This window comes from Perca flavescens, chromosome 24 (genome assembly GCF_004354835.1).
Source record: "Perca flavescens isolate YP-PL-M2 chromosome 24, PFLA_1.0, whole genome shotgun sequence".
Taxonomy (NCBI): domain Eukaryota; kingdom Metazoa; phylum Chordata; class Actinopteri; order Perciformes; family Percidae; genus Perca; species Perca flavescens.
The window spans coordinates 17,857,184-17,873,591 of NC_041354.1; the positions used below are offsets into that span (position 1 = coordinate 17,857,184).

Genomic DNA, 16,408 nt, shown 5'->3' on the forward strand with positions numbered 1-16,408 from the left:
ATCTTTTGTTTTTCAGAATCACCAATGTGCACCAAACAACAACTTCCACATGAAATCAGGCATAAATACATAACATTCATTCACATATCCATTACTATAGATGGAGCTTAAACCCTAAATACAACACCCTCTATAGTAACCATCATAATATATATCATACCAGAGCATTCTATATTAGATGGATGTCGATTTCTGTATAATTAATGCACACAAAAAATTATATAAAACATTCATAGACAGGTACTTCCAAAACCTTATCCATTAATAGATGAAAAGAGGAAGAAATATCGCAATAATCAGTCATCAAGAGCCCTCAGTTAAAAATCAAAGGGCAATAACTTTATACTTTATATTACTTTATATGTTAAATAACACTGAAATGTATAGGAAATAGAAAAAATCAACATCGTAGGTTGGTGTGGCCAAGAAAGGGAGCTTTTCCTTCCTCTTTGACAGAATAATTTAGGAATTCAGAATGTGTCTGTTTTTATCGTTATCGCGACCCACAACTCCAAGACAATTATGGCCAGGCACCACTAACACTTTGGCGACATTGGACGTGTAACGCATGCTGACCGTTGGCGGAGCGTATGTGCCGCTGAATGTATCTTTGAACCGGCTCCACCTGCAGCGCCACACGGCGTCGGATTGTGTGAGTCACAGAAACTTGTTGAGCGTCAAACACTTAATTTCCTGTGTCTGAAATCGTTGGAAAACATAGATTTACTGGTAGAGTTTACAGTAGAGCTGGATAGTTTGGTAGGTGTTCAATTTTCTATTTTTGGGATCCAAATATAGTTTTTTTTTTTTTCCTCCAATGCTGTAATGAAGTTGAGATGGCTTCAACTTTTTGGAGAAACGCAGCTCAACTGTAAAAAGTTTTCTGAATCTTTGATAGCGTTAAGTTTTTGTCCCTGTTATCGTAGGCTGTGTGTTGTCGACGGAGCTCTCTCGGCCAGGTTTTTGTCTTCCCAGTGGGACTACCTGGCTGAATGATGGGTCAGTGAGAGGCGTAACAATGTCCCACACTGTCTGCCATAAGTCAGTGAAAGAGGTGATTCATGAACAGCGGGCGCTAGGTCTTGGCTCGGACTCTTTGATTGAAACCTGTTTAGTAACAACCGCTAATTTCATTACATGGTGTCAGCGCACACTGAGCGGCTCCCGAAGGACTCGCTTTGAACTCTCAGGGCCCCGAACAATGACACGGGGCCAGTCAGGGGAGCCTGATGGGAGCGTGAAGGGTCGGCGGTGGAAAAGGAAAAACAAAAACCTCTCCAAAAAAAAGAGAAAAGGTTTTTCATAATGCTGAAGTCTGTCAAATATTTTGATATGTCCCACACACCATGGTGCCGCTCCTCCTGGGCTCTTTGCCTTTCAGCGGGGAAACAATTGACTTTCTTCGCAATCAAGTTGCCGGCCTCCCCGCCTCCGGTCAAAAGCTTTCATGAGGAGCCATGGCTCGCCGTTGCAGCTGTTCCGCTGGGGTTCTTCCCATGGACACCGGGGATCAAAACTCTTTGAGGGAAGCCACTTCAGTTGTGTGGCCTTGCAGGTTTCTTTTTTTTTTTTTTTTTTTTCGCTCATCCAAAACTTGGCTCACAAGAAACTTCTTTGTTGGGCTGGGTTTGATCTTCTTTTCTTTGTTTCTGTTACAACTTACATGTCACATGACAGTCATGTGACTTATCAAGCACTTCACTCATATTGAAAAGGTTCTAGTAAGATTACAACATCTCTTCTGTTTTTTGTAACCTTTAAAAAAAGTTGTCATAGTTTTTTAAATGATTGCCCCTTCTTTTGAGCTTTTACCACTTTTTTCACTCTTCAAACCTGATTTTTCTTAGGATGAACAGTTGCTTGATTGAAGCAGTGTATAGATTATTAAAAATACTACCACTTTATTAACTATATAATGTTGAAAATGTGTGTATCAAATATAATTTCATTTTTGTGTTTTAGGTGTCATACATTTTTAAATATTTAATCAAACCTATTAAAGATTCAATAGTATTTTCATCGACATTTAGAGTAGAAATTTGGGTATTTATATTCATCTCTATCACCATTTTGTCTCCAGTAAAAACATCACACAACTGACTCATACAAATACAAAAGATCAATATTTAATAACCTATTAAAAATACGTATAACATAAAGGTAATTTAAATACAGTACATACATGTGAATGATAACACATTTAAAATAGAAATTATGAATAAGTAATGCAACTTAAAATTCGTATTTTTGCTCCGCAAAAACCACAGTTGGGATAAAAAATAAATAAAATAAGATGCCATGAAAGCTACATGTATCATGCAAACAAACAAAAATCACACATGCATATTTAACACATTGCACATTAAAATAATAGATAATATAATAATTATGCCATGTGTCAGTCTTTACAGGGTTAAGACGAGATTTAGTGTCAAGAAAAGGACAAAAAAATTGACTAGGTGATTTAGTAAAATGGAATTTTTTTGCAGTGTGTAGCACTTTTTTGCAGTGTGTCTCTGCTGTCTCTGACAGAACGCGCAGCCGAACATGCACCATGAAGGTAACTTTGTAAAGTTCACTGCGGATAGAGAAGGCGTATGAATATTCATGAAAAATTACCCGAGCTCGCGGTGGCTGATAGCAGGGCCCTTTCTCTGCCGCAGTATTAGGCCTGTAAAAGAGATGAAAGCCCTGCGAACCATCCCCACTTCCTTCGGCCCTATGCTGGGACACAATGGCCAACCAGCCGCTCAATTAGTCTGCCATCTTAGACTGACTGTTTGACAGGTCTAGCTAATTGTTAATCCCGCCATAACTGTTGCTCAGAGTAATTAATCATGTAACAAAGGGGGCTCTCAGAGCGGCAACCCCTACCAGCGCGGATGTGTGTCATACCAGGAAGCCAGAGCTGAGAGGGAAAACGCTGCAGTAAAAAGGTTGTCCAATTTGCTGCAGCGGTTGATCAACAAATATTTAATCTTCATTTACCTTTGGCGGTGGCGAGTGTCAGTTGTTTCTCCCCGATGTAAACAAGTGTAAAGTGCGTGCGTGAGATCTCCTGGCTTATGTAAATGCGTCTTCGTGTTCCAGGGGTCAAGTCCCATTCATCATTGAAATGAACAACAATTGCTTTGATGCAAATGGAGGATGATATTGTCCAAAATTACAGGGAGACTTGTTGAATTTGTCAATGAAATAGCCTTGGAGAGAAATGGCAATAGCAGAAACGGTGGTTGCTGGCACACAGTGTGTTCATTGGACTCCTCTAAATGTCCGTTCTGCTTGGTTTCAAACAGAGTTCAATCTTATTCCGAGTCACTTCATTTATCTGTAAAAGTCCCACAAGAAAAACTAAATTGACTTTTTGTCACCTTGGAACCAAATTATGTTCGGAGGCCAATACTGACCCTATAAAGGCCTTGGAGTTATATTTTGATGGTAATTGATTGAGGATGACCAACAAATATCCAATATTGATTTGCAGCACCGTTGGCGGTGGCGAGCGTCAGTAGTTTCTCCCGGATGTAAACAAGTGTAAAGTGCGTGCGTGGGATCTCCTGGCTTATGTAAATGCGTCTCCGTGTGAGCCCCACAGGAGCCCGGTTCCAGGGGTCAAGGACCATTCATCATGAGACAGGAGTGTCATTTTCTCCACTTCATACGCAGGCAGCTGCTTAAGGGGACCAAAAGAAAAGGAGGTATTCTTTGAGCGGGGGGGAGAAAAGGCAGAGCCAAGCACAATCCAGGCTTCAGAGGGGAGATGGCAGGGAGGTGGAGGGCGAATAGTGAACACAAGGTGCCACTGTGTCAGAAATTCAAATGTGATCCCGACCGGTGATGTCATTCACCTCCCCAACCCCACCTCGAAGTCACAAGACCAACCGCATTCCTGGGAAATGGGAAACGGACACAAAGAGCCACCGTGTTTTGCAACACTGACTCATTTTGTTGTGACCCATAAGTAATTTTTATTTTTTTTTTCCTTAGTGTGTCCAAATGATGATTAATATCTGTTTTCTATCTCCATGCCGAATGGTCCGCCGCGGCAAACAAGAGCACCTCTTGTTCGGATGAAAAGAGGAATTCATGCTCCCAGGCTTATGGGATCTCATAAAGGCCAAATTGGATAATTTGGGGGGAAAATGGACAGAGGTCATATCTCATCTCCATCTTTTTTTCTTCTTTTTAGATTTAAAGATAAGTCACGCAAGAGAGTTGGTGGCTATAGACGGCTCACGGACCTTTTCTGGGCTGCCAAGAATGTGTTAGGTGTTGTTTTTTGAACTTCATAATGACAGATGAAACTGCTGGGACAAAAGAAGAAGATTAAAAAGTCAGAGCCATCATAATCTCCGCTTGAAAGTCTTCCTAATTTTCCAACACTGTACCAAACATCATTGTCCCTCTGCGTGTAACAATCAGCGGTACAAACATAAGCAGCCGAACACGGCAAGAGCTGCTATTGCTACGGCTAAAAAAAAGGAGAAAAACCTGAAGATTTGAGCAACAAAAACAAAAGCCTTTCAGGGAGCCACTGGCTGTCCCGCCGGTCGACCCACCTCCGCCACCACCGCTCAGGACCAAAGCACAATACCACACACAGAAACCTGCAGACAATAAACAGAAACAGTAGGAAACCTTCCCTAATTTGACTTGCTCCACAGGTGGTCACCAGCTGCCTGCGAACAGGTTACTGGGGGCCCCAACGGAGGAGGGGGGGAGGGAGGGGTTCCATTTTAAAGTGGAACAATAGGCAACCGCTCAGGTCCAAAACCAGGAGGGTCTCTTTTTTTTTAATTCAGTTTTTTATTGGCACTGCCTGGAGGTAAGTCGCAGCTCCGCGGCTGCAGACAGTGAGGGCTTTTGTCTCTACGTCTGTGCACCGAGATGGGGGCTATCAGAAATTCCCCCTGTCTTAGTTCACATGATTCAATGAGTGCCCTGTGTGTCCGTCCGAGGACTGTTCTTTTCTTGTCTATTCATGTCATGCACCGGAGGGAAAGACCCGGCTACGCTTACGGCTGGAGGCCTGCTTTTACTCATCCAACGAGACAACAAACTCTGCAGAGTTCATTTAACTCATAATGACATGGCTTCGCCATACTGAATGGCGCTTCAGTCAAGCCAGAATGTTTGAAACGAGTAATGGCCAATCTTCTTAAAACCCCTTAAATTTGCTACCATATTTTAGCAAATCTCCACTTCCACATTAATCCTATTGCCTCAGTAGCAGCTCCCACGGATCCAGATAAACACATAAAAAGAGTCTTTTGTCTTTTGGCCCTGGCTGAAGATTTGGAGGCAGGCACATGGTCAGATTCTTGTGTGTCTCCACACAAATGGAAGGTGATTCTAAGCAGAGGATGTCTTGCAGGCAGAGGGGCTTTTCCAATAATCCCTGACTAGATCTTGTACATGGAAACCTAGACAGCACTCCCGAGGCAGAAACAGACACCTGACCGCCCAATAAGAGGATGTAAGTTTGCTTAACCCTTGTGTTGACTTTTCAATTTTTGTTTCATATCAGAAAATATGGGACGTAGAAATAAGAGCTGAAATGTGAAGAGGAAAAATTTTACAATTTAAAACGTTGGAAAACTATTTGAAACAAAGGCGTCAAAAAATAGTGTTTTTTTTCAAGGTTGATGGGAAGACAACACAAGGGTTAAGTAATTGTTGGAATGCAAATATGCAACATCTCTCTCCATGAATATGGGACAAGCTACATTAAATATGGAAAAGCCTTGGAAAATACAGAAAAATGTGTTCAAGTCAAGGTTTCTCAACTTCTCCAAATTTTCAGAGATGGTAAAAACTGCACAGCATTAAATAATCCAAGACTCCCAGACATTAAACTCTACTGGCGACCACTGGGACTGCAACACCAACAGATCTCTGGCACATGGACTGAAATGAACAACAATTTGTTTTATGCAAATGGAGGATGATATTGTCCAAATTACAGGGAGAATTGTTGAATTTGTCATTGAAATAGCCTTGGAAAGAAACAAGGTTTTCTTGGCAATAGCAGAAACGGTGGTTGCTGGCACAACAGTGTGTTCATTGGACTCCACTAAATGTCCGTTCTGCTTGGTTTCAAACAGTTTCCGTCTAATCAAACCACACATCTTCCAAAAATGAGATAGAAGAACGACTTAATCTTATTCCGAGTCATTTTATTTATCTGTAACAGTCCCACAAGAAAAACTAAATAGACTTTTTGTCACCTTGGAACCAAAATATGTTCGAAAGCAGCAGCAAGGAATAAAAATTAAGATCTTAGAAGCATCCATTTCTGTCGATGCTGCGAGTTGACTGAGAGGTAGGAACCTCCGTCTAAAGTCTCCACTTTGCTTGTGTGTGATTGGTCGCTTGGTCGGCCCGTCTCACCGATCATCACACCCGCTTTAGGGTATTGCATCAAACATCTAATTGTTGGCTTCCAAAGCATCATTTTATACACCTTTATATACGAAATTCACCCTAAAATAAATAGTTTATTGAGAACTTTGGGGCTCGACTTCTGGAATTCTAGAGAAACGAAAATGACACTGCCAAACCTAAATGTAAAGGAATTCTGAATATGCTTGTTGCCCGTAACCAGATGAGTTCTACCACCTAGTAATTTTTTTCATATACTTTTGTTATTTTTATTGATCCAGACTTGTGACCAAAGGCGACCGGGCCTTATGCCGGTTACACACTGGATGCGTTGCGTGTCCGTTTCTATTTCGGCTCCCATGTTAACAGGTTAGAGCGTGCACACTGTCTGCGTGACACGCACGTCTCCGAAAACGCGGGCCTGCTAGAAATAGAACCAACGCCTATTTTTTACGCGACATGCAAGCGTGTTGGAAGAGTTTCCAGGCAAAATAGAATAGGAAAAGATGTTTATATGTCGTTTGGACACAAATGCATATTAATAAATGACATGTTGAGGTTTGAAAGTCTCTAGGTTTTGATATAAATGCAGATATAAATGTAATTTAAAAAAAAAGAAATAGATTTTCTAATATTGCACCTGTCAATACAAAATGAAATATTCTGTAGCCTATTTTGCCGTCAATACTGCTGACGTTGTCTTTGCTGTAATCAAATCAGTATATATTTATGTTCAACATGGTATTTAATTTTATCAATGGGAGGCTAGCAGCAGCAGCACCGCGTCAGACACGTTTCTGATGTGTAAAGACAGAAAAATCCAAGCAGCCGCCACGCAACAGAAACGCCACTCACGCCACGCAGGCAGTGTGTAACCGGCCTTAGCTGTCAGAGCCCCTAGAGCACAGAAAAAAAAAAACTCACACGTCATCATCATTAGCATCTTTTAAATCCTGTGTGTTCATTTTCTCAGGTGTTTCGTAGTTTTTGTATTTTACTTCATTGTTATTGGTTGTGTTCTTGGTTATTATCTGCTGTTTATCTGGAAAGTACTTTTGTAACCTTGTTAAGAAAAGTTATACAGAATGAAAGTTTATTATTATTATTCATTTCGGCCTGCTGTTGATGAGCTGTGGCGGCGGTGGTGTGCTATTCCTCGGAGTCACCTTAAACCGCGGTCAGGGCGCTGAGCTTCTCCTCTCCTCAGTGCCCTAAAATAAAACTTTCATCTCCCTCATCATCGCATCCCGAACTTGCCCCCGACGTCCCTTCATTTAAATTCACACAGCTGATGTTTGTTGTGAACAGGCGCTGTCAGAGAGGATAAAGAAAGGTTACCTGGTGGCTGAGAGCGAGACGCTTTACACCAGCAGATTTATCCACACTGATGTTTTGATGTCACCGCCGGCTCCTCCGGGCGCTTTTGCTCTTGTAACGAACCAAACCCCAATCAAATCTTTGAAGTAGTCATGTATGCACAAGCGCCGTCTACCTTAATGCTAAATAATTAGCAAGTGAGCGCACGGCTCACTGGGATTGCTACCTCAGGGCTAAACCTGCTTTTCCTGCTTTGATCATTACGTTAATTAAATCTGGCTCCCTTGACAGGTCGGGGGGCTAAAAAACAGGTAGGTGTCATAGCCACCTCGGCGGAGACAGAAGCACCTGGTGTGTGTGAGCGCTCCAGCTGTCAGCGGCAGTGCCTTAAGAGTCAGATGGCGGTGGCGTTAATTGGAACCGATGTCCCAAAAGGGGAGGGAGGAACGACTCAATTGTAAGACACCCCGATTCTCCGGTCTGGAGGCGGGCGAGGCTGCAGCTTCGCGGCAGCTTTGGCCAGAGGAGGAAAGAAGTCATGTTGTCAGACCTCAGTGTCAGCTCGCGTCATAACCAGCGCCAGAGGGGCAAATTAGAAGTGTGTTTCCAGAGATGTGTCAAAAGTGTTCTCGGTCCACATCACAGCAGAGGAATCGTGCAAACAGGGACCTAAACCAAAGTCAAATGCCAAGGGCAGCCAAAAGAGGGACTCACCTATGATTTATTTATATCAAGAAGGCTCGAAACTATGCGTCACTATTCATAGTTGGTGTACAACCATTGCAACAAAGGCCGCAGGTCACATAGGTGTAGGTTTGCTTTCAGAAGTGTATTGTATTGCATAGAAAAATGCACAATTATTCAAAGGAGCCAAACTCCAAGCTTCCTACAACAAAAGGGCCAGCACTCATTGGGTCCCAACAAAGGTTGGGGTTTTGGTTTGGGTTTATGAAGAGCTGAAGGAGACCTATATGATGTGTCTGCTTTAAAATCACAAGGGACCTCATCTGGAACATGACTGTTTAGAGATAGTCACGCATATTTCAAGTAAAATGTAGTCTAAAGCAGGGCCCGGCCGTGGCATAGGAAGTATAGGCAAAGGCTAGCGGTGCCGGCAGTGCAAATGAGTAAAGAATAAGTTAATGATGATAAGAAAAAAAGGCCTACAACATTGGAAAGAAACCCTGCCAAAAACGTTGAAAAAAGCGTCAAAACCGCTGAAAGTGTCAAAAATATTGGGAACAAAATGTAAACAAAAAAACTGTGGCAAAAACGTGCCAAAAACAGTTTTAAAAAGCATCGGGGGCACCAAAAACGTCAAAACAAGCGACAAAAACAACTTAAATCTTGCCTAGGGCACCAGGTCCGGTTAGGTCCGGCTGTGGTTCTAAAGCCAATTAGCAGGAACATGAGACAACTAGAGGATCCTCTGCACTCCAGCTGCAGGTTCATCAGCCCAAACATTTCTGTGATTGTTAATATTTCAAGTCTGGTTAAAAAAAAAACAAGAAGAGTGTCTTCTCTTAACCCTCATACTCAGGCTGGAAGAGACCCTCTTCCTCTTCTCCTGCACAGAAGCTGACACAGGCTGCAGGGCAGAACGATCTCCCCGTCTGTGATGAAAATAAGGCAAATGACATTCATTTCATTTGAAATCATTTGGATTGTGTTTGTTGGATCAGCTCGAAAAAAAGAAAAAAACAACTTTCTGTCTGAGCCCGGCGGCCTTTCCTCCACATCGTCATCCAGCGGCCCACACCGCAGAGCGTTCAGTAGTAATTAGTGTCTTCAATATGTTTAACCATCCCACATACCTGTTTAATCAAACCCTTTTCTGGGCATGTATTCAACCTTCAAAGGCAGCGTTTGAAAAAAGGACTCGGAAAAACACAAAAGCGAGTCGTCTGTGAAGCTCCTTTTGATCTAGATCATTAACGTTTTGGAATCAGAAGTTGACATAAGGCCCGGTTTTGTTGCTGCACTCCTGGATGCGTTTCTGTGCGGTGGAAGTTGAAGATGTTTGGAAAATTGCTCCGATTATAGTGTTCATGTGCCATTTGATACCGGTTCCAAGAACAAGGGGAGCCGCAGCCAAAACCAGACTACACCAATAAGAGCTGGCGGAACTGGCCGTCCTTTCATAGACCACATGGTCTCTTTACCGGAGTGGACAAATTTTATTATCATGGTAATCGACTTTGTAATTTCGGTGTGAACAGCCCCACCCTGCTCCGTTTACAATGGAGAGCTCTCGACACAATTAAAGCCAAGTGTATCAAGGAACAATAGTTTACTAGAAAGGACAAATGAACTGGAATCTGAATATTTGAAAGGCTACAAGTTTGTCATAAAAAAACTTCATATTTCAAAGTAAACGTATCAGTATTTGCTGCCGTTTTACCTTCTTTGTAGAGCAGCTCATTACAGCTTGGATTAAAAACCTTCAATATACTGATACAACTTGTGAAACGTGTTTGCTGTCGACATACATTAGCTCAAGGTTTGGCTGTGTCCATCTAAGATCGAATCCAATCGTGGAGAAGTCGTCGCTTTGAAGGATGCGTTCAAAGCAAGCCGAAGGGAGTTCTTCATCGGTCTCCAACAGGAACATCAAGTGACGACAACAATACGTTCTCGGACTTCACAAAGATGGCTCGGAGAGAGACGGACGGGCCTCCCGCACTGAAGCTCGCTCCATCTCCAAAAAACATTTTAAACACGAGCCCGTCCTCGTCCAATCTCTTTGAGACGGATCCTCTGTGCAACGGACGCATCAAAAACTGAAAAAACACCGTGCTCATCATCACATCAACTGACTCTCCTGCCTATTTCTGTCTTTCTCTCTTTGAGGCCTTGAAGTGGCGCGGCGCCCACGGGGCAGCGTTTCTAAAAAATCACAAGAAATTCATTTCCTCCCCTGGATGGAAAATAACAAAGGCATTCCTTCATGACAGGGCCCTCTTCCTGTCATCTGCAGGCCACAAGTCAACTGATCTATTAATAGAAACCTCTTCCTCTTTGCTTCTTTTATCACGAACAGACTGCAGAACTCCCATCAGGTGATTTGATTAACAAATTACAGACAGGGCAGGAAGTCTGTGAGCAGTTTAGGCATAGGTAGAAACACACAGATGCTGTTGTGTTTTTTTTAAGGGGGAAAATGCAGTAGTATACACCATTAAATATTCAGTTAGATTACTCTTTACACAGTAGCAGATTTCTGACCTAGTTCAGAGTAATTAGGTTTACACTGTGCAGCTACTTTAGTAAACAGGGATCCTGGTGAGATAACTTTGCAGCAGCTCTCCATATCTTGGCGCAGAGCCTCAGCGGGGATTATCTTCGATCTGAAGGAGATACCTATCTGTTATGTGATGTTTCTGCTTTTTAATCCTCGCCGGGGAAGCACAGAAAGAGCTCGGTGTGCCAAGATCTTCCACGATGCGTTTTTTAGTATCTTGATTGTCACTGGTACCGTACATACGCATGGCTCTGTGTGATGGAGTTTGGTTCATTTGACCTCCGGTTCCTCAGTTGTCTCTGTTTGAACTGCATCATCTCAAACACCTAAATGACAAACAGTTATAAAACAATAATTTAATGTATTATGTTAAAACTAGGGCTGGCAATTGATTGTAATATTTAATCGCGATTAATCACGTTTTTTTTGTACCTGTACATTAAAAGGGATATTTTTAAGTTTTTAATGCTCAAGTGGTGTTTTTTGACTCGACGTACTCCGGCGGTAACTCAGTTCACCTCGACAGTTCATGCAGATAACTTTAGTGTTGTGGAGAGAACCATCTGGAAGGGCTTTGAAACTCAACTTTCCATTCAAAAGGAGCTTTGTTCGTTTTAAGGGTCTTGAGCTGCTTGTTAATAATCATTGATTTAGTTAATAGTGTGAGTAATAATGTCTGTCGCTCAAAACTGGAAGTCAGGATCAGGTTCACCCTCCGAAGCCGTACAGAGTGCAGCGTACGCCACATCCATGGCGCTGACTGTCTTCTTCTCGGCGTGCTCGTTGTGAGGTGATGGCATAACTGTCTCCCTTCAGCACGCGGCGGGTCTCCTCGTAGATCAGACCAGAGACACGCTTCACTCCGCCCCGGCGAGCCAGATGGCGGATGGCGGGGTTGGTGACCCCCTGGATGTTATCACGGAGCACTTTACAGTTTTTGCTAGCCATCCACAATGCATCGCTGTACACGGCCTCCTTGATTTTCCAAACTACGGTACGGCCCGATGCCCAAATTACATGCGTTAATCGCAAAGGAATTTGTGTTAACTCGTAATTTTGAACGCCCTACAGTTAAAACACACAGCATTTTAAGATTTTTGTTCATAGCCTCTTCTTTCTGTTTTCAAAGTTCGTCCTGAAACATGGTGGTTACTTAAAGGATTGTGTCATGCAAATGACATTAAAGCCATGCAGATTAGGTTCTATTTGGACAGGTTTTGACGTATCACTGCCAGGAGATTTGAATCTATTTGAAGCAATCTATCCAAATGTGAAATCAAGCAAGCTAAGCGGAGTGTGTGTGTGCGTTCAATGCCAAACTCCTGCACTCAAATATCAAATTACAAACTCAGTCTGTCTTTTCCGTTGTCCTGAGCAGCAACGTACGCTTTTTCAGTTTGGACAATGTATGCATGTAGATGTGCATTCCCGTTAAATGATAGACATGCTATACTCTCTCATCCTCTCCAATGTAAACACACATGAACATGACACAAAGTCTGTGCTGCGAGACGCTACAATACATCCGTCACCCATCAGCGAGCGCGTGCAAACTCTCAGGCAGACAGACAGACCCAGGCCCGTCCATCCCAACGGTCGATGGTACACTAATATCTCGGGGCATCAGCAGCTATTCCAGAAGCAGAACTAACAAGTTAAGCCCAAACATTGGGTTTGCATGGCAGTGGGGGGAGTTTATATGAATGTGTGTGTATGTGAAAAGGGGGGGGAGGGGGGGGTGGCGTCATGCATACATCAAACAGAGACGGTCAGTCAATATTGGGGTATGGAGAATCAACACGCTTTTTTTTAAAAGGAGAGGCTTATGCTCAAACATCACAGTGCCAGTTTTCCGCGGCCCGAGCATTTCCCGAGGCCCGGATCGCCGTTTCTCATTTGTTGCATTAGCGGGGAAATAAAAATTTCCCTGAGCAAGGGAGCTGTCTTTGCATACAAAACAAGGCTGTGTGTAATTTTCAACGGGGCAAGAGGGGGAAATGAAAGTGCACGAAGGGAATGGAGGGGGGGGACACATTTAGGAAATTAGCATTTTTTGAAATAGTGTGCTTTAAGCAAACCGTTTTCCTGATATGAAAATGAGTAGCGTGAGGGTTAGAGGTTGGACTTAGACATGAAGAAGGTGGAATGTGGCACATAATGTGATTATTTGGATGGTTTTCATGTACCTGGAGGCACTTTTCTTTCCTTGCTTTCACACAAAAAAAGCTTCAATTTGACCCTTTTTTTCCCTCTTTATCTCACCTGAACTGCAACTTTTCATGGTCATTTATGTATGAAGTGAGTCTCATTAGTGTGTAAATGTGGGAGCATGCACAGCAGCTTGTGCCATTCACTATTAAAGAGAAGAATAAAAAACGTCTTCAGTCATTTCCGCCCCAAAACAGACTCCTACTTTTACTCACACATTTTTTTAGAAGCCCAATTGAGCTTTATTGGCCATTCTCGGAAGCGCAAACACACACAAAACAGCCATTCCTCTTCAAAATATTAGAGTCTGTGCTGATTGTCGCCACCTGCGTTTTCACACAGGCTACTAAACAGATGCAGGAGAACGACTTTCGGTGTAGAAAAGCACAGCTGAGACGTGGCGTCAAATCTGGCAGAAATGCAACAAGAATCTGTTTGATCAAATGTGAATGTCTCACAGCTGAAGACGAAGAAGAAAAATATCCAGTCCCTGCCCACAGTGTGAGATCATAGAAAACACCTACAAACGCTGCATGTGTAATTGCAAAAATAGTACACTGCTGGTCAAATATAAGTATTTTTAGTGCTCAGTGTGATGTGAACCTTCTGTTCTCAGTTTTCCTTACGGAAAGATTTATGATGGAAACTAATACTGTTGTCTGTGTCCGATATGTGGATCCTGGGAGACAGGAGGTCATCTTTAAACATTTCTATCACAATTGGAACAAAACTAAGAGCTTTTTTGTGTTTCTTTCATGCCTTTAACAGCAAACAGTACTTTTAGCATGTATAGAGCCAACATATTTCCACATGTAAATGGGTAAACTAGGTGTTTATTTCAACCAAAACCAGAGTTGAGATGGTTGAAAAAGTGAATAGACGCCCAAAACGGCTTTTCATAGTTTAATTTTGTGTCTGTCGACTTTGAATGAAGTGTTTTACTAGGGTAATATTACAGTACACACACACACACACACACATATATATATATATATATATATATATATATATATATATATATATACCTTCCTCTTTCTTTGTGTTGGCGTTCTAACCTCCGGTGGATTTGTGAGGACTATGGTTAACTGCTCCTCAGATCTCTGCAGGGTAAATCCAGACAGCTAGCTAGACTATCTGTCCAATCTGAGTTTTCTGTTGCACGACTAAAACTACTTTAGAACGTACACACGTTCCACCAAAACAAGTTCCTTCCTGAGACTATTTAGCAGAGGCACCGTGGCTCCGTCCAGAGCTTAGCACCGCCCATGACGATTGTGATTGGATTAAAGAAATGCCAATAATCCAGAGATTTTCTCCCATCCAGGAATGCTGTGTGGACTAGTCAGACCTTCCTCCGCAGCGATGTGGAGGAAGGTCTGGCAATACGAGACCAGGTAGTTGGGATTTTGAACACACCACTTAAGCCCGAAAAGACGTAGCAACACATTTTTTTTAAACTGAAGCGGGGGTGGGTTGAACACCCTGTTGTGTGCGCAAGCGCTCTGCCTTTTTATCACCAAGAGTTCACAGACACTGCTGATTGGCTTTCACCTGTGACACAAATGAGAGAAAACATAACTCAAAGCCGTTCCGAGGAAACTTGTCGTTCAACACGGAAAACGTAGCAAAACTATGCACCTTGTTTTGATATTGAACGTGCCCTGTCTTGTTCCACTTCCTGCTTAACCTACTTACTTAACGTAACTTCATTTACAATAAGAGAATACGTTACAGAGCATCGTTGCATTTCAAGTTCTGTATACAGTCTCCATTTGTTGAAAGCCCAAACGAGACTGACTTGGGTTTTTGCCAACAGTCACTCTCCCTTTTAACTTTTAGTTGTTCTTCATATAATTTCCTTTTTTTTCTGTGATGACCCTGGCCCAGTATCAGCCATAACTACAGCAGATACCTTCTAATATTACATTAGAATACAATTAGGCCTTTATAAAGAAATCTCCTGCTACCTTTTACCTGACTGCACAGGCTTCTCCGGTGTTACAAAGAAATCTGTGACCCATCACAATGTGTGAATGTGGGGCGTTTGTGACTTCACAAGAATAAACGGAAACTGGGCAGAGGCTTTAATAACAACTATTTAAAAATAGTGGGTTTTTTTGTTTGCTGTTACAGGTCATTTATGATTATCAGATAAAAAGTTACATAGTTTCAGAAACCTTTAAAAGTTACATATACTGTAGGTACTTTTAAAAAGATTCTTACGAAACCTGTCACATTGCATTGCATATAGGTGTGCAAGAAAATTAAAGATTGTGGTAGTTTTAAAAAAGGCGACACACTGCCGTGAATGAAACGCTCTCCCTCTACCTCTCCCTCCTGTCATGCCAAATTGTGTTTTACAGCATCTGTTCATTATAGATGGCCGGCATGATGGATATGGTCATAATATTAATGTAAGACTGACACAGCGGAGACATGAATCATGGCCGGTTTTATTTCAAAGCCGGCGTTCCATTGGCCCGCCACTAAAAAGTGATATATAAATGTCAGCGAATGGCAGCCGTAAAGTATTATGAAGTACATTTGATGACGCATTTTCGCCATTATCAACCCGCCGTTATTTACTAATGTGTCTTCTTCATGTGACAGCCGCTGTGGACGTTCACGCCGGTGTCACTTGCAGATTGTGTACTTAAAGACTCCCACTGTACCTTTTGTCTTCTTCAGGTGCTGCCGGCTGCGCGGGGAGAAGATGAAAAGGTAAGAAAAAAGGATGTTCTCGTGTGTAGCATGCGCCCTTTGGGTACGGAAGTCTAGGAATTAAATTGAAATTTCCCATATGTGTATATCAAACTCAATTTAACTCAGTTTCTCTAAGGGCCACAATGGAAAATAAGAATCACCTCCAGGGCCAGACATGTTTAGTTTATTGACATGCTTTTATTTTGAAAAAGTCAAACATCTTTGATTGTATTATATCATGTCTCATATAGTCTTCTCACTTACAGTTTGGTCGACATAAAGACCCAAAGAGTCAGCAAAAAAAGCAATTAAGCCATCAAAGAAAAAGGCAACAAAAAAGGTTGAAAAAAGCAACAAGAACATCGGAAAAAAACATTTGAAAACAGGCCAAAAACTTCGAAAAAAACCACTAAATTGGCAAAAATTTATTGCGACCCTAAATTGACATGTGGGCCGGATCAAAGTTTGTGGAGGGGCCGGATTTGGCCCATGTTTGACACGTGGTGTATATGATGAATGAGAATAGGTCGTTATTCGTTTCAAACCTTGAATTCATCC

The 16,408-nt window shown here is 42.3% G+C and overlaps 1 long non-coding RNA gene across 1 annotated transcript in view; it reads left to right on the plus strand.

Annotated features, from left to right (window-relative positions):
- LOC114551109 (uncharacterized) overlaps positions 1-16,408 on the plus strand; it is a 126,297-nt gene that overhangs the window by 106,006 nt on the left and 3,883 nt on the right. The window contains exon 4 of the long non-coding RNA XR_003691850.1: positions 15,836-15,868. This is a non-coding gene — a long non-coding RNA (uncharacterized LOC114551109). The remainder of the gene's footprint in view (positions 1-15,835; positions 15,869-16,408) is intronic.